This window comes from Oncorhynchus keta, chromosome 10 (genome assembly GCF_023373465.1).
Source record: "Oncorhynchus keta strain PuntledgeMale-10-30-2019 chromosome 10, Oket_V2, whole genome shotgun sequence".
NCBI classification, from domain to species: domain Eukaryota; kingdom Metazoa; phylum Chordata; class Actinopteri; order Salmoniformes; family Salmonidae; genus Oncorhynchus; species Oncorhynchus keta.
Window position 1 is genome coordinate 53763014 of NC_068430.1, and position 22534 is coordinate 53785547.

At 43.1% G+C, this 22534-nt stretch overlaps 2 protein-coding genes across 19 annotated transcripts in view; both read right to left on the minus strand.

Annotated features, from left to right (window-relative positions):
• LOC118388965 (ubiquitin carboxyl-terminal hydrolase 37-like) overlaps window positions 1–22534 on the minus strand; it is a 203395-nt gene that overhangs the window by 127100 nt on the left and 53761 nt on the right. The window lies entirely within an intron of this gene.
• LOC127932247 (ubiquitin carboxyl-terminal hydrolase 37-like) overlaps window positions 1–22534 on the minus strand; it is a 159754-nt gene that overhangs the window by 123396 nt on the left and 13824 nt on the right. The window lies entirely within an intron of this gene.

A 22534-nucleotide genomic window follows, 5' to 3' on the forward strand; every position in this document is an offset into this window, starting at 1 on the left:
TACACACAATGTAAAGGAATGAATAAGAATATGTACAAATAAATATATGGATGAGCGATGGCCGTGTGGCATAGGTAAGATGCAGTAGATGTTATAGAGTACAGTATATACATATGAGATGAATAATGTAGGGTAATGCAAACATATAAAGTGGCATTGTTTAAAGTGGCTAGTGATACATGTATTACATAAAGATGGCAAGATGCAGTAGATGGTATAGGGTACAGTATATACATAAGAGATGAATAATGTAGGGTATGTAAACATTATATAAAGTGGCATTGTTTAAAGTGACTAGTGATACATTTATTACACCCAATTATTAATTATTAAAGTGGCTAGAGATGTTGATGTTGACGTTGATGATTTTTGTTTTTGTTAGCACATTGTTGATATGTTGTTTACAAGGTGATCTGAGAATGCACAGAGCACTTTACTTATTAGGCAACTTTGGCTTGCTATATTTTTGTTCTACTGCCAATGGCAATCACTAATAGGCCTACTGTATATACAGTGCCTTCAAAGTATTCACACCCCTTGATTTTTTAAAACTCATTTTGTTGTGTTACAGCCTGAATTAAAATAGGTTACATATAGATTTGTTTTGGTGGCCTACACACAACCACCCATAATGCCAAAGCGGTATTGTTTTTAGACATTTTTACAAATGAACAAAAAATGAAAAGCTGAAATGTCTTGAGTCAATAAGTATTCAATTCCTTTGTTATGGCAAGCTTAAATAAGTTCAGGAGTAAAAATGTGCTTAACAAGCCACGTAATAAGTTGCATAAGACTCGCTCTGATCTTTGAATGACTACCTCATCTCTGTAAGGTCCCTCAGTCGAGCAGTGAATTTGAAACACATTCAACTACAAAGACCAGGGAGGTATTCTAATGCCTTGCAAAGAATGCCACCTATTGGTAGACATTGAATATCCCTTAGAGCAGTCATTAATTACACTTTGGGTGGGGTATCAATACACCCAGTCACTACAAAGATAAAGCTGTCCTTCCTTACGCAGTTGCCGAAGGGGAAGGATGTCACACCCTGATCTGTTTCACCTGTGTGATGCTTAGCTTCACCCCCCACCAGGTGTCTCACTTTTTGTCCCCCATTATCTCCTGTGTATTTATACCTGCTTTTTCTGTTTGTCTGTTGCCTGTTCGGTGTGTCCCGTCAAGTCCTAGTGTTTCCTGTGCAGTAGTTTTTCTTCGTCTTCCCAGCTCTGACCTTTCTGCCGGTCCTGATCCTGTCTGCCGTCCTACAACTCTTTGCTTGCCTTTACTTACTTTCCCCCTGCCCCTTGTTTTGTAATAAACGTCTGTGATTCAAACTGTCTGCATCTGGGTCTTGTCCTGATAAAGGAAACCACTCAGGTATGTCACCATGAGGTCAATGTTGACTAAAAGTTACAGAGTTTAATGGCTATGATAGAAGAAAACTGATTATGGATCAACAACATTGTAGTTACTCCACAATACTAACCTAATTGACAAGAGTGAAAATGAAGCCTGTACAGAATATACATATTCCAAAAGTAAAACTGCAAAAAATGTGGCAAAGCAATTAACTTAATATAAAGTGTTATGTTTTGGGCAAATCCAATACAACACATTACTGAGTACCACTCTCTATATTTTCAATCATAGTGGTGGTTGCATCACATTATGGTTATCAAATCACATTTTATTGGTCACGTACACATGGTTAGCAGATGTTTTAATCGTTAAGGACTCGGCAGTTATTCAGGATAAAAAAGGAGCTAATCACAGGCAAAATCCTGGAGGAAAATCTGGTTCATTCTGCTTTCCACCAGACATTGGGAGATAATTCACCTTTCAGCAGGACAATAATCTTAAACACAGGGCTAAATCTACACTTGTTTGCCAAGAAGACAGTGAATGTTCCTGAGTGGCCGAGTTACAGTTTTGACTTCAATCTACATAAAAATATATATTGCAAGACCTGAAAATGTCTAGTAATGATCAACAATAAATTTGACAGAGCTTGAATAATTTTTTATAGAATAATGGGCAAATGTTGCACAATCGGTGTGGAAAGCTCTTAGAGACTATGTCAATGAGATATTTCTGTATTTCATTTTCAATGTATTTACAAACATTTCTAAAAACATGTTTTCACTTTGTTATTATGGGTTATTGTGTGTAGATGAGTCAGATTTAAACAAATATTTAATCAATTTTGAATTCAGGCTGTAACACAACAAAATGCGCAATTTTCAGATCTCTTCCCCACTCCTAGACATTCCTAGCAAAATCCTTGCTTGAGAAATTGCCCTTTGCGAAGTAGCTATTTTTTATTATTTTTGTCCATTTTAATGGACAAAAAAATCACAGTAAGGTACTTAATTGTTACCCAGAAATGATTTGATAATGAGATAAAAACAGCTGCACTGGACCTTTAAGCTTTCACACTATTTCTATGATTAGCTCGATGAGACAAGACAATCAATTCAATTGTGTATTCAGTGTATTTCCTTGAAACAGATCAATCCAGGGCGTCAAAGACACCTTCCCCTTCTCAGTCTATTGATGCTCTTCCTGTCTTTAGCTACCCCTTCCTCTGATCAGTGATGGTGGCTATATTGTCCCCTTTATGTCATCTTTGCTATGGCTGCCCTGCACTCCTCTATCGGTGCCTGTTGGATCTACAAATGAAAAGGTATGGCTTTTTGACTAAGATGTTTTATTTACATTTACATTTAAGTCATTTAGCAGACGCTCTTATCCAGAGCGACTTACAAATTGGTGCATTCACCTTATGACATCCAGTGGAACAGCCACTTTACAATAGTGCATCTAAATCTTTTAGGGGGTGAGAAGGATTACTTATCCTATCCTAGGTATTCCTTAAAGAGGTGGGGTTTCAGGTGTCTCCGGAAGGTGGTGATTGACTCCGCTGTCCTGGCGTCGTGAGGGAGTTTGTTCCACCATTGGGGGGCCAGAGCAGCGAACAGTTTTGACTGGGCTGAGCGGGAACTGTACTTCCTCAGTGGTAGGGAGGCGAGCAGGCCAGAGGTGGATGAACGCAGTGCCCTTGTTTGGGTGTAGGGCCTGATCAGAGCCTGGAGGTACTGAGGTGCCGTTCCCTCACAGCTCCGTAGGCAAGCACCATGGTCTTGTAGCGGATGCGAGCTTCAACTGGAAGCCAGTGGAGAGAGCGGAGGAGCGGGGTGACGTGACAGAACTTGGGAAGGTTGAACACCAGACGGGCTGCGGCGTTCTGGATGAGTTGTAGGGGTTTAATGGCGCAGGCAGGGAGCCCAGCCAACAGCGAGTTGCAGTAATCCAGACGGGAGATGACAAGTGCCTGGATTAGGACCTGCGCCGCTTCCTGTGTGAGGCAGGGTCGTACTCTGCGGATGTTGTAGAGCATGAACCTACAGGAACGGGCCACCGCCTTGATGTTAGTTGAGAACGACAGGGTGTTGTCCAGGATCACGCCAAGGTTCTTAGCGCTCTGGGAGGAGGACACAATGGAGTTGTCAACCGTGATGGCGAGATCATGGAACGGGCAGTCCTTCCCCGGGAGGAAGAGCAGCTCCGTCTTGCCGAGGTTCAGCTTGAGGTGGTGATCCGTCATCCACACTGATATGTCTGCCAGACATGCAGAGATGCGATTCGCCACCTGGTCATCAGAAGGGGGAAAGGAGAAGATTAATTGTGTGTCGTCTGCATAGCAATGATAGGAGAGACCATGTGAGGTTATGACAGAGCCAAGTGACTTGGTGTATAGCGATAATAGGAGAGGGCCTAGAACAGAGCCCTGGGGGACACCAGTGGTGAGAGCGCGTGGTGAGGAGACAGATTCTCGCCACGCCACCTGGTAGGAGCGACCTGTCAGGTAGGACGCAATCCAAGCGTGGGCCGCGCCGGAGATGCCCAACTCGGAGAGGGTGGAGAGGAGGATCTGATGGTTCACAGTATCGAAGGCAGCCGATAGGTCTAGAAGGATGAGAGCAGAGGAGAGAGAGTTAGCTTTAGCAGTGCGGAGCGCCTCCGTGATACAGAGAAGAGCAGTCTCAGTTGAATGACTAGTCTTGAAACCTGACTGATTTGGATCAAGAAGGTCATTCTGAGAGAGATAGCGGGAGAGCTGGCCAAGGACGGCACGTTCAAGAGTTTTGGAGAGAAAAGAAAGAAGGGATACTGGTCTGTAGTTGTTGACATTGGAGGGATCGAGTGTAGGTTTTTTCAGAAGGGGTGCAACTCTCGCTCTCTTGAGGACGGAAGGGACGTAGCCAGCAGTCAGGGATGAGTTGATGAGCGAGGTGAGGTAAGGGAGAAGGTCTCCGGAAATGGTCTGGAGAAGAGAGGAGGGGATAGGGTCAAGCGGGCAGGTTGTTGGGCGGCCGGCCGTCACAAGACGCAAGATTTCATCTGGAGAGAGAGGGGAGAAAGAGGTCAGAGCACAGGGTAAGGCAGTGTGAGCAGAACCAGCGGTGTCGTTTGACTTAGGAAACGAGGATCGGATGTCGTCGACCTTCTTTTCAAAATGGTTGACAAAGTCATCTGCAGAGAGGGAGGAGGGGGAGGGGAGGAGGATTCAGGAGGGAGGAGAAGGTGGCAAAGAGCTTCCTAGGGTTAGAGGCAGATGCTTGGAATTTAGAGTGGTAGAAAGTGGCTTTAGCAGCAGAGACAGAGGAGGAAAATGTAGAGAGGAAGGAGTGAAAGGATGCCAGGTCCGCAGGGAGGCGAGTTTTCCTCCATTTCCGCTCGGCTGCCCGGAGCCCTGTTCTGTGAGCTCGCAATGAGTCGTCGAGCCACGGAGCGGGAGGGGAGGACCGAGCCGGCCTGGAGGATAGGGGACATAGAGAGTCAAAGGATGCAGAAAGGGAGGAGAGGAGGGTTGAGGAGGCAGAATCAGGAGATAGGTTGGAGAAGGTTTGAGCAGAGGGAAGAGATGATAGGATGGAAGAGGAGAGAGTAGCGGGGGAGAGAGAGCGAAGGTTGGGACGGCGCGATACCATCCGAGTATGGGCAGTGTGGGAAGTGTTGGATGAGAGCGAGAGGGAAAAGGATACAAGGTAGTGGTCGGAGACTTGGAGGGAGTTGCAATGAGGTTAGTGGAAGAACAGCATCTAGTAAAGATGAGGTTGAGCGTATTGCCTGCCTTGTGAGTAGGGGGGAAGGTGAGAGGGTGAGGTCAAAAGAGGAGAGGAGTGGAAAGAAGGAGGCAGAGAGGAATGAGTCAAAGGTAGACGTGGGAGGTTAAAGTCGCCCAGAACTGTGAGAGGTGAGCCGTCCTCAGGAAAGGAGCTTATCAAGGCATCAAGCTCATTGATGAACTCTCCGAGGGAACCTGGAGGGCGATAAATGATAAGGATGTTAAGCTTGAAAGGGCTGGTAACTGTGACAGCATGGAATTCAAAGGAGGCGATAGACAGATGGGTAAGGGGAGAAAGAGAGAATGATGACCAGAAGCTCTCGGGTGTGCGAGAACACGTGGGCGGACGAAGAGAGAGCAGTAGGAGTAGCAGTGTTATCTGTGGTGATCCATGTTTCCGTCAGTGCCAAGAAGTCGAGGGACTGGAGGGAGGCATAGGCTGAGATGAACTCTGCCTTGTTGGCCGCAGATCGGCAGTTCCAGAGGCTACCGGAGACCTGGATCTCCACGTGGGTCGTGCGCGCTGGGACCACCAGATTAGGGTGGCCGCGGCCACGCGGTGTGGACCCTTTGTATGGTCTGTGCAGAGAGGAGAGAACAGGGATAGACAGACACATAGTTGACAGGCTACAGAAGAGGCTACGCTAATGCAAGGAGATTGGAATGACAAGTGGACTACACGTCTCAAATGTTCAGAAAGTTGCTTACGTAGCAAGAATCTTATTGACTAAAATGATTAAAATGATACAGTACTGCTGAAGTAGGCTAGCTGGCAGTGGCTGCGTTGTTGACTTTGTAGGCTAGCTGGCAGTGGCTGCGTTGTTGACACTACACTAATCAAGTCGTTCCGTTGAGTGTAATAGTTTCTACAGTGCTGCTATTCGGGGCTAGCTGGCTAGCTAGCAGTGTTGATTACGTTACGTTGCGTTAAAAGAACGACAATAGCTGGCTAGCTAACCTAGAAAATCGCTCTAGACTACACAATTATCTTTGATACAAAGACGGCTATGTAGCTAGCTATGTAGCTAGCTACGATCAAACAAATCAAACCGTTGTGCTGTAATGAAATGAAATGAAAATGTGATACTACCTGTGGAGCGAAGCGGAATGCGACCGGTTGTTGAGTGGGAAGTTCTATTCGGTAGACGTTGGCTAGCTGTTGGCTAGCTAGCAGTGTCTCCTACGTTAAGGACGACAAATAGCTGGCTAGCTAACCTCGGTAAATTAAGATAATCGCTCTAAGACTACACACTCTAAACTACACAATTATCTTGGATACGAAGACAGCAAAGACAACTATGTAGCTAGCTAACACTACACTAATCAAGTCGTTCAGTTGAGTGTAATAGTTTCTACAGTGCTGCTATTCGGTAGACGGTGGACGTTTGCTAGCTGGCTAGCTGCTGGGCAGATAGCAGTGTAGACTACGTTAGGACGACGAAATACGATAATTACGCAATTATCTTTGATACAAAGACGGCTATGTAGCTAGCTAAGAAGAAATTGCTAAGATTAGACAAATCAAACCGTTGTACTATAATGAAATGTAATGAAATGTAATGAAAAGTTATACTACCTGCGGACCGAAGTGCGAATGCGACCGCTCGCTCCAACCCGGAAGTACAAAGTTTTATGTACTTGTTGCATGCACATGTTGGTCTGGGTTTATTTGGAAGAATTGGGGTTTGACCACTGCTTAATCATGATTGATAAAGTTTAATACTGTATATGATTAAATAAATACAAAGTATGTATTTGTATATTTTGTAACTATCTTCAACTACTCTACTCCATTCTTACGCAAATATTTTTATATTTTATTTTATTTTATTTTAAAATGTATACTTAATGAAATATGCAGTTGCCTAAAGACATGTTGGGTTATGTTGAACAGATCTCTCATCATTATTGTGTCATTATTTCGTATATATCTATAGTTTAATTTGTACAATTTTAACATTGTACACACGGGCAAGCAAAGATGGACGGGAAAGGAGTAGACGATGAGCAGGTATATTATTCAGTACATATCCATCCGATTTATAATTCAATCCTATGAGGTGGTTAAAAGCAACACCTGGAATGCTGTGTATAATTGCGTGAACTGTACAACGCCACCTTTTTGTCACACGAGTGGGAGGTCCTGAGGACAAGTTAAACACATGTATGTCAAATAACTGACATCAATAGGTTTAACAAAAGGGACATGGTTTATTACAACAAGAGCAATAATATTACCATTTATAAAGAGTCACTAGTATCCCCCCACCGGCTAGGACTAGGGTCTACAGAGCACACACAATGAATCAGCACCGGGACGAGAATATGTATAAGAACATAGGATGTAAGCCTGGCATGTAAAGCACTTCTAGGAGAAAACATGCAAACTTTAAAGTATATTCACACTTGTAAGATAGAAAACTCGTATTTGAACACTCCTTAGGATAACACACGTGATGAAAACACTCTTTGTAAGATAGTACACTCAGGATGAAACACTCTCTTAAAGATGATAACACTTGTGGTAATCAGCACCTCCAGATCCGGCTTCTTCACCTGCGGGGGAGTGCTGAGGAGTATTTCTGTCTGTAATAAAGCCCTTTTGTGGGGGGAGAAAACTCATTCTGATTGGCTGGGCCTGGCTCCCAACTGGATGAGTTTTCCAAGGCCGACCCATGACTGCACCCCTGCCCAGTCATGCGAAATCCATAGATTAGGGGTTAATGAATTTATTTACATTGACTGGTTTTCTTATATGAACTGTAATTCAGCATAATATTTGAAATAGTTGCATTTATATTTTATATTCAGTATATATAAATGATATATGTGATATCATACACTGCATTACAGATTTATTTATTTTTGTCTTTCACAGGCTGGGGTCAAAAGTAGGCTGGGAATATGGTGGAATGACAACAAGTCACATGTGTCAGTGCTGCCAATAAACCCCTGTCAGTTTGCATACGGTGTTGTACTTGTCATCCACACAAAAACACTATGTCCTAATGTAGTACTACTACTCAACATTAGACCACTTTTGACTACTGAAAGCATCTCACAAACTTAATTTTGAAGTTACTGTAACTACTGAGAAATGTAAATGATTATGAGAAATGTGACTATACAGTGTGTATCGTGACTCATCCTTGCAGACTATAATTGTACTTTTGTGCGTAGGTTTACCATGAACGTGTGAAACACATTTCCAACCGCCGAGTATCAAACAGGGTGGTGTCAACAGGATGTTGGCTTCTTTGACCCCCAACATGTCACACATATCTTTAAAAAAAATTGGGGGATAGATTAGCTTTAACATTGCAGATGTATTGCATTGCATTGTATTGCATTGGAGAGTTCATCAATGAGCTTGATGTCTTGATAAGCTCCTTTCCTGAGGACGGCTCACCTCTCACAGTTTTGGGCGACTTTAACCTCCCCACGTCTACCTTTGACTCATTCCTCTCTGCCTCCTTCTTTCCACTCCTTTCCTCTTTTGACCTCACCCTCTCACCTTCCCCCCTACTCACAAGGCAGGCAATACGCTCGACCTCATCTTTACTAGATGCTGTTCTTCCACTAACCTCATTGCAACTCCCCTCCAAGTCTCCGACCACTACCTTGTATCCTTTTCCCTCTCGCTCTCATCCAACACTTCCCACACTGCCCCTACTCGGATGGTATCGCGCCGTCCCAACCTTCGCTCTCTCTCCCCCGCTACTCTCTCCTCTTCCATCCTATCATCTCTTCCCTCTGCTCAAACCTTCTCCAACCTATCTCCTGATTCTGTCTCCTCAACCCTCCTCTCCTCCCTTTCTGCATCCTTTGACTCTCTATGTCCCCTATCTTCCAGGCCGGCTCGGTCCTCCCCTCCCGCTCCGTGGCTCGACGACTCATTGCGAGCTCACAGAACAGGGCTCCGGGCAGCCGAGCGGAAATGGAGGAAAACTCGCCTCCCTGCGGACCTGGCATCCTTTCGCTCCCTCCTCTCTACATTTTCCTCCTCTGTCTCTGCTGCTAAAGCCACTTTCTACCACTCTAAATTCCAAGCATCTGCCTCTAACCCTAGGAAGCTCTTTGCCACCTTCTCCTCCCTCCTGAATCCTCCTCCCCCTCCCCCCCTCCTCCCTCTCTGCAGATGACTTCGTCAACCATTTTGAAAAGAAGGTCGACGACATCCGATCCTCGTTTGCTAAGTCAAACGACACCGCTGGTTCTGCTCACACTGCCCTACCCTGTGCTCTGACCTCTTTCTCCCCTCTCTCTCCAGATGAAATCTCGCGTCTTGTGACGGCCGGCCGCCCAACAACCTGCCCGCTCGACCTTATCCCCTCCTCTCTTCTCCAGACCATTTCCGGAGACCTTCTCCCTTACCTCACCTCGCTCATCAACTCATCCCTGACCGCTGGCTACGTCCCTTCCGTCTTCAAGAGAGCGAGAGTTGCACCCCTTCTGAAAAAACCTACACTCGATCCCTCCGATGTCAACAACTACAGACCAGTATCCCTTCTTTCTTTTCTCTCCAAAACTCTTGAACGTGCCGTCCTTGGCCAGCTCTCCCGCTATCTCTCTCAGAATGACCTTCTTGATCCAAATCAGTCAGGTTTCAAGACTAGTCATTCAACTGAGACTGCTCTTCTCTGTATCACGGAGGCGCTCCGCACTGCTAAAGCTAACTCTCTCTCCTCTGCTCTCATCCTTCTAGACCTATCGGCTGCCTTCGATACTGTGAACCATCAGATCCTCCTCTCCACCCTCTCCGAGTTGGGCATCTCCGGCGCGGCCCACGCTTGGATTGCGTCCTACCTGACAGGTCGCTCCTACCAGGTGGCGTGGCGAGAATCTGTCTCCTCACCACGCGCTCTCACCACTGGTGTCCCCCAGGGCTCTGTTCTAGGCCCTCTCCTATTCTCGCTATACACCAAGTCACTTGGCTCTGTCATAACCTCACATGGTCTCTCCTATCATTGCTATGCAGACGACACACAATTAATCTTCTCCTTTCCCCCTTCTGATGACCAGGTGGCGAATAGCATCTCTGCATGTCTGGCAGACATATCAGTGTGGATGACGGATCACCACCTCAAGCTGAACCTCGGCAAGACGGAGCTGCTCTTCCTCCCGGGAAGGACTGCCCGTTCCATGATCTCGCCATCACGGTTGACAACTCCATTGTGTCCTCCTCCCAGAGCGCTAAGAACCTTGGCGTGATCCTGGACAACACCCTGTCGTTCTCAACTAACATCAAGGTGGTGGCCCGTTCCTGTAGGTTCATGCTCTACAACATCCGCAGAGTACGACCCTGCCTCACACAGGAAGCGGCGCAGGTCCTAATCCAGGCACTTGTCATCTCCCGTCTGGATTACTGCAACTCGCTGTTGGCTGGGCTCCCTGCCTGTGCCATTAAACCCCTACAACTCATCCAGAACGCCGCAGCCCGTCTGGTGTTCAACCTTCTCTCACGTCACCCCGCTCCTCCGCTCTCTCCACTGGCTTCCAGTTGAAGCTCGCATCCGCTACAAGACCATGGTGCTTGCCTACGGAGCTGTGAGGGGAACGGCACCTCAGTACCTCCAGGCTCTGATCAGGCCCTACACCCAAACAAGGGCACTGCGTTCATCCACCTCTGGCCTGCTCGCCTCCCTACCACTGAGGAAGTACAGTTCCCGCTCAGCCCAGTCAAAACTGTTCGCTGCTCTGGCCCCCAATGGTGGAACAAACTCCCTCACGACGCCAGGACAGCGGAGTCAATCACCACCTTCCGGAGACACCTGAAACCCCACCTCTTTAAAGGAATACCTAGGATAGGATCCTAATCCTTCTCACACCAATTTGTAAGTCGCTCTGGATAAGAGCGTCTGCTAAATGACTTAAATGTAAATGTAAATGTATTGTAGCTTCCATCAAGGTAATTGTCTGCAGCATTTTCAATCCCCTATAGATTGTTTCTGTAAATGTATATATTTATATGTAAATACAGTCTGGACACACCTGCTCATTGAAGTGTTTTTACTTTATGTTTACTATTTTCTACATTGTAGAATAATAGTGAAGACATCAAAATGATGAAATAACACACATGGAATCATGTAGCAACAAAAAAGTGTTAAAAGTGTTATTTTCTATTTGAGATTCTTAAAAGTAGCCACCCTTTGCCTTGACGACAGTTTTGCACACGCTTGGTATTCTCTCAACCAGCTTCACCTGGAATGCCTTTCCAACAGCCTTGAAGCAGTTCCACATATGCTGAGTACTTGTTGGCTGCTTTTCCTTCACTCTGCGGTCCAACTCATCCCAAGCCATCTCAATTGGGTTGAGGTTGGGTGATTGTGGAGGCCAGGTCATCTGATGCAGCACTCCATCACTTTCCTTCTTAGTGAAATAGCCCTTACAAAGCCTGGAGGTGTGTTGGGTCATTGTCCTGTTGAAAAACAAATGATAGTCCCACTAAGTACAACCAGATGGGATGACGTATCGCTGCAGAATGCTGTGGTAGCCATGCTGGTCAAAACCTCTACGGGATCGGTGTCCCTATACTGGGACGGTTGTTGCTAGCGTGCGCTAATGTGACTAGAATGACGTTGTACATAAAATCCAACTTTCCAGAACATAGACATGTCTTATATGTGCAGAAAGGTTCAATTATTATTAATTTAACTGCGCTGTCCAATTTACAGTAGCTAATACAGGGAAAAAATAACATGCTATTGTTTGAGGAGACTGCACAACAACAACAAAAACTTTTATCATAGCAACTGGATGTATACATTAATCTTGCTCCGATGTGTCATCCTGAGGGTCCCAGAGATAAAAATGTAGCATAGTTTTGTTTGAAAAATTCCTATTTTAGTATTCAAATATAGGAACTGGTTTCTACAGTTTTAACCCCTGCTGTTTCTAGACTTTGACCTGAGACTGATGACTTGAAATTATCTGTCCAACTTGTTGTCACTCATTTTGTGGCACAGATCAGTGGTGGAAAAAGTACCCAATTATATTTCAGTGAAGGTAAAGATACCTTTATAGAAAATGATTCAAGTAAAAGTGAAAGTCACCAAGTAAAAATCCTACTTGATTAAAAGTCTAAAAGTATTTGGTTTTAAATATACTTAAGTATGATATATTTTTAAAATATATTTAAGTATCAGAAGTAAAAGTAAACATCCTTTCAAATTCCTTATAAACTCAGCAAAAAGAAACGTCCCCTTTTCAGGACCCTGTCTTTCAAAGATAATTAGTAAAAATCCAAATAACTTCACAGATCTTCATTGTAAAGGGTTTAAACACTGTTTCCCATGCTTGTCAATGAACCATAAACAATTAATGAACATGCACCTGTGGAATGGTCGTCGTTAAGATACTAACAGCTTTCAAATGGTAGGCAATTAAGGTCACAGTTATGAAAACTTAGGACACTAAAGAGGCCTTTCTACTGACTGAAAAACACCAAAAGAAAGATGCCCAGGGTCCCTGCTCATCTCCGTGAACGTGCCTTAGACATGCTGCAAGGAGGCATGAGGACTAATAAATTGCAATGTCCGTACTGTGAAACGCCTAAAACAGCACTACAGGGAGACAGGACCGACAGCTGATCGTCCTCGCAGTGGCAGACCACGTGTAACGACACCTGCACAGGATCGGTACATCCGAACATCACACCTGCGGGACATGTACAGGATGGCAACAACAACTGCCCGAGTTACACCAGAAACACACAATCCCTCCATCAGTGCTCAGACTATCCGCAAATAGGCTGAGAGAGACTGAACTGAGGGCTTGTAGGCCTGTTGTAAGGCAGGTCCTCACCAGACATCACCTGAAACAACATCGCCAATTGGGAACAAACCCACCGTCGCTGGACCAGACAAGACTGGCAAAAAGTGCTATTCACTGACGAGTGGTGGTTTTGTCTCACCAGGGGCGATGGTCGGATTCGCGTTTATCGTCGAAGGAATGAGCGTTACACCGAGGCCTGTAATCTGGAGCGGGATCGATTTGAAGGTGGAGGGTCCGTCATGGTCTGGGGCGGTGTGTCACAGCATCATCGGACTGAGCTTGTTGTCATTGCAGGCAATCTCAATGCTGTGCGTTACAGGAAGACATCCTCCTCCCTCATTTGGTACCCTTCCTGCAGGCTCATCCTGACATGAATCTCCAGCATGAAAATGCCACCAGCCATACTGTTCGGTCTGTGCGTGATTTCCTGCAAGACAGGGATGTCAGTGTTCTGCCATGGCCAGCGAAGAGCCCAGATCTCAATCCCATTGAGCACGTCTGGGACCTGTTGGATCGGAGGGTGAGGGCTAGGCATTCCCCCAGAAATGTCCAGGAACTTGCAGGTGCCTTGGTGGAAGATTGGGGTAACATCTCACAGCAAGAACTGGGAAATCTGGTGCAGTCCATGAGGAAGAGATACATTGCAGTACCTAATGCAGTACACCAGATTCTGACTGTTACTTTTGATTTTGACCCCGCCTTTGTTCAGGGACACATTATTCCATGTCTGCTAGTCACAAGTCTGTGGAACTTATTCAGTTCATGTCTCAGTTGTTGAATCTTGTTATGTTCATACAAATATTTACGTTTGCTGAAAATAAACGCAGTTGACAGTGAGAGGACGTTTCTTTTTCGCTGAGTTACATTTTACAGACAGTTTATTTTACATGCGTTATCTTGTTGTTATTAGTCCACATATCTCTTACACATAGGTCTTCTCAAAGACACTGTTTTCTTTCCCATTGTGAGGTACAGGATGTTGTTTCCAACCACAACATCTATTGTTAGATGACCAGGAAGTTGACATAGCGACCCACACACCAAATCCTGTTGTGGGTACTCGATGACCAGGGTTGGGAAACACTGGGCTGATCTTAATCTAATGTCAAAGTTTATGTGAAGTGGTTTTCTGCTTGACACTGAAGACATTATTTGGCAATACTTTTCTATTCTTTTCATCTACATGAAGGAGACAGAAACTATTGTGAAATAGGCATTAAACATGACCTATGTACAATCACAGAAAAGTATATTATACATGAGAAACAAGTGTGGATCTGCATGTAACTGGTAGGTCATCTTTACTACTATCTATTACTAATGTTTACCGATAGAGGTCTTACTTGTGCCTACATGTGAATACGGACCCAGAGATAGAATGTCCTATGGATTTAAATGAGAAGGAATATAGCATACACGCTGTGTGGTCTTGCTAAAAAAAAAAGTCACACTAATGAATATTAATGATATAGAAATAAATGACACATTTGTCCCTATTAGATTGAACCTACATGAAGATTGAACCTAGACTACAGAATAAACACAGAGATACAACTATTTAATCTTTAACTCACAGAATGTATTTTTAAAATTGTTCATGTAAATATTGTTGTTTAAAATTATTAACTGTAAATTAATAGAAAAAAATCAATAACATGGAGAATGAAAAATGTAGTTTGAACAATTCATAAAGGCAAAAAAGTGAAAGTAAAAAAACATTGACAATCCAAATGCCATTTGACATTTATGCATCAGTAAAACAATGTAACTACTGTTGGCTGTAGTGTTAAGAATAGAATACAAAGATTGGATGTTTTTCATGGAATAGTTGGAAAAAAATGAAGGGGATTTGACTGAGTCGATATCACAATTGCAAATTGGTTCAAATTAGGTTGAAGGAGTAATCTGCGTTTGCTACAACAATTTTTTGACTTAATGACATACACTACCGGTCAATGGTTTTAGAACACCTACTCATTCAAGGGTTCTTCTTTATTTTTACTATTTTCTACATTGTAGAATAATAGTGAAGACATAAAAACTATGAAATAACACATATGGAATCATGTAGTGACCAAAAAGTGTCAAACAAATCAAAATATATTTTATATTTGAGATATATATTTGAGATTCTTCAATTAGCCACCCTTTGACTTGATGACAGCTTTGCACACAGAGTTTCTCCCTTAGGATAACATTGGTTTACATGTTATGCCCTAACTCTGCTTCCATGCATGCTATTTACAAATTCCTTTTGCCACGTGTTCAGGGCCACTGGTACCCCTCCAGATATCAAATCAAATCACATTTTATTGGTCACATACACATGGTTAGCAGATGTTAATGAGAGTGTAGTGAAATGCTTGTGCTTCTAGTTCCAACAGTGTAGTAAAATCTAACAAGTAATCTAACAAATTCACAACAACTACCTTATACACACAAATGTAAAGGGATGAATAAGAATATGTACATATGGATGAGCGATGGCCATGCGGCATAGGCAAGATGCAGTAGATGGTATAGAATACAGTATATACAGTACATATGAGATGCGTAATGTAGGATATGTTGACATTATTGAAGTGCCGTTATTTAAAGTGACGAGTGATACCTTTATTAAATCTATTTATTACATGTATTAAACTGGCAAGATATTTGAGTCTGTATGTTGGCAGCAGCCACTCTATGTTAGTGATGATGGCTGTTTAACAGTCTGATGGCCTTGAGATAGAAGCTGTTTTTTGGTCTCTTGGTCCCAGTTTTGATGCACCTGTACTGACCTTGCCTAATGGATGATAGCGGGGTGAACAGGCAGTGGCTCGGGTAGTTGTTGTCCTTGATGATCTTTTTGGCCTTCCTGTGACATCGGGTGGTGTAGGTGTCCTGGCGGGCAGGTAGTTTGCCCCCAGTGATGCGTTGTGCAGACCGCACTACCCTCTGGAAAGCCTTGCAGTTGTGGGTGGAGCAGCTGCCGTACCAGGTGATACAGTGTTTTAGGTGAGAAGCCAATTTTCTTTCTTGTTGCGCCTTCTTCACCACGCTGTCTGTGATGTGTACGCCGAGGAACTTGAAACTTTCCACTTTCTCCATTATTGCCCCATCGATGTGAATGGGGGATGCACCCTCTGCTGTTTCTTGAAGTCCACAATCATCTCCTTTGTTTTGTTGACGTTGAGTGAGAGGTTATTTTTGACACCACACTCCAAGGGGCCTCACCTCCTCCCTGTAGGCCGTCTCGTCGTTGTTGGTAATCAAGCCTACCACTCTAGTGTTGTCTGCAAACTTGATGATTGAGTTGGAGCGTGAATGGCCACGCAGTAATGGGTGAACAGGGAGTACAGGAGAGGGCTGAAAACGCACCCTTGTGGGGCCCCAGTGTTGAGGATCAGCGAGGTGGAGATGTTTCCTACCATCACCACCTGGGGAGGCCCGTCAGAAAGTCCAGGACCCAGTATTTACAGGGCGGGGTCCAGATCCAGGGATCTTAATGACGAGTTTGGAAGGTACTATAGTGTTAAATGCTGAGCTGTAGTCAATGAACAGCATTCTTACATTCCTCTTGTCCAGGTGGGATAGGGCAGTGTGATGGCGATTGTGTTGTCTGAGGACCTATTGGGGCGGTAAGCAAATTGGAGTGGGTCTAGGGTATCAAGTAGGGTGGCGGTGATATGATCCTTGGCTAGTCGCTCAAAGCACTCCATGATGACAAGTGAAGTGAGGGCTACTGGACGATAGTCATTTAGTTCAGTTACCTTAGCTTGCTTGGGAACAGGAACAATGGTGGCCATCTTGAAGCATGTGGGCACAGCAGACTGAGACAAGGATTGAATGAATATGTCCGTAAACAAGCCAACCAGCTGGTCAGCGCATGCTCTGAGGACAGGGCTAGGGATGCCGTCTGGGCCGGCAGCCTTGCGAGGGTTAATAGGTTTAAATGTTTTACTCACGTTGGCCACGGTGAAGGAGAGTCCACAGGCTTTGGTAGCGGGGCATGTCAGTGGCACCATATTGTCCTCAAAGCGAGCTAAGAAGTTGTTTAATTTGTCTGTAAGCAAGACTTTGATGTCCAGGACGGGGCTGTTTTTCTTTTTGTAATCCGTGATTGACTGTAGACCCTGCCACATACGTCTCTTGTTTGAGCCGTTGAGCCGCAACTCTACTTTGTCTCTATACTGATATGCTTTTTATATTTTTAAATCCCTTTTCTCCCAAATTTTGTGGTATCCAATTGTTAGTAGCTACTACCTTGTCTCATCGCTACAACTCCCGTACAGCCTCGGGAGAGATAAAGGTTGAAAGTCATGATAAAGTCTCCGATACACAACCCAACCAAGCCGCACCTCTTCTTAACACAGCGCGCATCCAACCCGGAAGCCAGCCGCATCAACGTGTCGGAGGAAACACCGTGCACCTGGCAACCTTGGTTAGCGCTCACTGCACCCGGCCCGCCACAGGAGTCGCTGGTGCGCGATGAGACAAGGACATCCCTACCGACCAATCACTCCCTAATCCGGACAACGCTAGGCCAATTGTGCGTCGCCCCCACGGACCTCCCGGTCGCGGCCGGTTACGACAGAGCCTGGGCACGAACCCAGAGTCTCTGATGGCACAGTTGGCGCTGCAGTACAGCGCCCTTGACCACTGCGCCACTGAGGGCTGTGACTATAATCTAAGAGAATTCTCTTGGTAGATAATGTGGTCAGCAATTGATTGCAAGGAATTCTAGGTTAGGTGAACAAAAGGACTTGAGTTTCTGTATGCTGTTATGATCACATCATGAGTTGTTAATCATAAAGGCATACACCCCCTTCTTCTTCTTACCAGATAGTTGTTTGTTTCTGTCGGTGCGATGGGTGAAGAAACCGGCTGTACCGACTCTGACAACCTTTCCTGAGTGAGCCATGTTTCCGTGAAACAAAGAATGTTACAATCTCTGATGTCTCTCTGGATGGCAACTCATGCTCTAATTTCGTCCACCTTGTTGTCCAGAGATTGGACATTGGCGAATAATATGCTCGGAAGCGGGGGATGGTGTGCTCGCCTTCTAAATCTGACCAGTAGGCCGCTCCGTCTGCCTCTCCTGCGGCGACCGCTTTGTTTTGGATCGGCCTCTGGGATAAGAACCCATGTCAAAGGTGGAGTTCGAACAAAGGATCCGCTTCGGGAAAGTTATATTCCTGGTCGTAATTTTGGGAATTTGATGTCGCTTTTATATCCAATAGTTCTTCCCGGCTGTATGTAATAACACTTGAGATTTTCTTTGCTAACAATAAATAAATAAATAAATAAATAATACATGAAAAACAAATTACTGCATAGTTTCCTAAGGACCTGAAGCGAGGCGACCATCTCTGTCGGCACCATCTTGGCTATCGATATAATGAGTACGAGGTGCCTTTCATATCCTAAAAGGGAATTATGAAGTTGCAATATATCATATACAGTAGTGTCCCAGTAGCGGACTTTATTAGTTTAATCCCTTTAACTGTATGTCCAATTCGTGTTCGTAAATGCCCATTTTAATATATTGTCAATGAATAGTGTCCATATGATATATGGCCAGTGCCAACATTTAATACTGCAACTATTTGCACTGGCAATATATCATGTGGCCAAAGGACACTGTCCATTTCTAATAAATTTATGCAGTGATTTACCATCACCAAATGAGCAGGCTGAATTCAACACCAACGAGCGAAAGAGAAACCACGTACAGAGTTCAACAAGCCAGACAATTGGGCATTTACATTGCTGTTACATTGCATTTCAGCAATGTAACAGCATGCCCAGGACTTAACATATTGACATTTATAGTCATTTTATAGGCCATCTGGACATGTTTCACTGACTTTTGTCTTCAGAACCTGACTTCCTATGATCATATGTGACAAGTGGACATTTTGACCATTTGGAGTATTATATGCCTGATATCGTGACATGACTACCATTAATGCGATGACTGTTATCTTATCAAATCAATTAACTATGTTTAATTGATTAAATGAATCATGTAACAATTAACTCTGTAACTTGGCGCACCACGGAAAACGTATTTAACGAGTTACTATCTCCAGAATTAAACTCTTATAAGATATATTCATATCTATAGATAACAGTCACTTATTAATGTATTTTTACCTCATATCAGTCTCATTCTGAAATTAATAATATTCTATAAATCTGCACAAACCCTAGTCTACATGATTACTCAGCTTACACAAATTGGCTTAATTATTTATTTACTAACTAATGAAATAATCATACAGAAATACAGAAACACACAGTATAGGTTGAATTGATTACTAACATTATGCAATGAAAAGTCCCTAGTGGACTAACCTGATATGATGGCTGGTTACACAATGAAAGGGGTGGGGAATGAAAGAGCGGGAGAAGGAGAGACAAAGGAATTCAACTATCGTACATACAGTTGAATAATAATATTCTCATCGTGAACATGGTTATTTAGCACCCCAACAACCGCTCATTCAGATTTAGAAATATTTACGCTTGTATGTCTTTATCATCTCTGTCTGTTGAAATCGCCCGTTCCGTCTGTGACGAATAGTTAGACAGAAAGTCTCTCCTTGTGTAAGTCTCTGGTTGTCCACCAGAGGTCACCATGTCCTTAGTAGTTGTAGTATCTTACTTTGTTCTGCAAGGGTTCGTTAGACTGGATACATCAGACGATGGTCGTTTGATAGGAAATGTTCTTCTTTTCTCATCTTCGGTCGAGTTTCTAGACTACGTTACATGCAGAGCTGCAGGCGGGGCATGTTTAGTCTCCTTCTTCTCTGTTGAGTTTCAGAGGATTTTGTAGTTTTAGACCAATTGTCACGTATTCAGCTCGCGCTGCACGTATACTGGTCTAGTCGTTTTAAAACTTTTTACACGCCTGTAGCAACCGGGCTGACAAACCATTTGTCAGCTGTATAGCCACTGCTCCACGCTGTCTGGTCTAATGTAAATTCTTTAAGCACTCTGGCAATAAAGGGGCGTTCCATCCTTTTGGCATAATGTCTGTGCTCATGTGGCGTGGTTACTGACTTGGCAAAAGTCTATATGAAAAAATCACATTTCATCTTCTCACAAATAATTTCAAATTTAATCATATAATATCCACAACATTACGATGTAAATCTGATAACTGGGACGTATACATTTGTAGAGTTACTGTTATTTAGTTATACCATCTTTAATGATATCACAAAACAACAACTGATTTGACATGATTATTGTTTGGAGCCCCACCAACCATTTCGAACATTATTTACATTAGAAATATTGTTTCAATGTCCAACCTTTTGATGTTAAAATTTTGGGCAGAGTCTCTCTTTACACATAAAGGATTTTTGACTTCTCCATACTACAGAACAGAAGGGAGAGTTTCTGCCAGGTATTTGTAATCCGGTTGTTAAGTCATAAAACTCTGGTTGGAGAGAGGGGGTAATTAATTATTATAATAATTATAAATATTAATATTTCAGCTACCAGGAAATAGCGGGGGATTTCTGCATATTCCACCTTTAAAATGCCAAGTTTTAAGATAACTCTAGTTATCTTTCAAATGATTATGACATGTGAACACCTTAAAAGTTTTTTTTACCCTGTAGGCAGTCTTTGGACAAGATATGACAGCAATCCATGCATTGGTTTTGTTTATCTGGCCACTGTGTCCAAATGCTAACTGCAAGTCAATGGTACCGATGTTAGCATTTTTTTTGCGCTTCATGTCCAGATCATCTATAAGTAACTACATTGAGCTAGACAATGATTTTAGATACTTTAGGGTGATTTGGACATGAAGTGCCCCTACCACTATTAAGAAGAGACCAACCCATACCACTAATAATGAGATCAACAATGATCTCAAGAGAACTGACCATACTCGAGGACATTAAAGAAACCCAACATATACATCAGTGGAGGCTGCTGAGGGGAGGACGGCTCATTATAATGGCTAGAATGGAGTAAATGGAATGGTATCAAATGTGGTTTCCATGTGATTTGGAATTTCAGTTTACTTAAGGAATTTATTGAATTAAAAGGATTTAATAATTGTAATGGCTTAGCAGATCATAAAAATATATACATTTTTACATGGCTAAAAGACAAAGAATATGATATCTATTGTTTACAGGAAACTTATTCTACAAATATACATGAGGTTGGGTGGAAAAAGGACTGTGAAGGAGAAATATATTTTTGTCATTGTCAAAGATACTCAAAGGGGTGATTAAACTAATTAATACAAATGTTGATCCAATTGTGCAAACTGTGCAAACTGTGCAAACTGTGCAAACTGTGCAAACAGATCCGCAAGGAATATATTGATTATTTTAAATATGCTATTGGACCAAAACAGATCTGGCGAACTAATCAATGTGGGCCAAATAATTAAGATCAACACTCTTTTTTGAAAACATATATAATAATCTATTGAGCTCACAAGTAAAGTAATAATATATTATTATGGTGGGTGATTATTTGGTATTTTATTAGGATCCCCATTAGCTGTTGCAAAAGCAGCAGCTACTCTTCCTGGGTCCACACAAAACATGAAACATAATACACAATGACATAATACAGAACATCATTAGACATGAACAGCTCAAGAACAGAACTATATACATAAAAAAAAGGCACACATAGCCTACATATCAAAGCATACACACAAACTATCTAGGTCAAGAGGCATGGTGCCACGAGGTGTTGCTATATCTGTTTTTTGAAACCAGGTTTGCTGTTTATCTGAGCAGTATTAGATGGAAGAATTAAAGAAAACCTGTTGAGTTCTATTAGACAGATAGCTCTGATTTCACGATATGGCAGAGGTTGAAAAGCCATAGCACTTAAGTTCTAAACAACAGGTTATGGTCAATAATACCAAAGGCTGCACTGAAATATAACAGTACAGCTCCCACAATCGTCTTATTAGCAATTTCTTTCAACCAATCATCAGTCATTTGTGTCAGTGCAGTGCATTTTGAGTGCCCTTCTCTGTAAGCATGCTGGAAGTCTGTTAATTTGTTTACAGAGAAATAACATTGTATTTGATCAAACACAGTTTTTTTACAACAGTTTGCTAAGAGCTGGCAGCAAGCTTATAGGTCTGCTGTAAGAACCAGTAGAGGCCTGTTTACCACTCTTGGGTAGCGGAATTACTTTGGTTTCCCTCCAGGCACGAGGACAAAGACTTTCCTCGAGGCTCATATTAAAAATATGACAGATAGGAGTGGCTATAGTGTCAGCCACCATCCTCAGTAGCTTTCCATCTAAGTTGTCAATACCAGGAGGTTTGTCATTATTGATCATTAACAATAATTTTCCCACCTCTCCCACACTAACTTTACAAAATTCAAATTTGCACTGCTTTTCTTTCATTATTCTTTTTTTTATGCATGAATATAATTGCTCACTGTTTGTCATGGGCATTTTCTGCCTAAGTTTGCCCGCTTTGCCAATTAAATAATAATTCAAATAATTTGTAACATCAAATGGTTTTGTGATGAATAAGCCATCTGATTCGATGAAAGATGGAGTTGAATTTGTCTTTCTGCCCATAATTTCATTTAAAGTACTCCAAAGTGTTTTCCTTCATTCTTTATATCATTGATCTTGGCTTCAAAA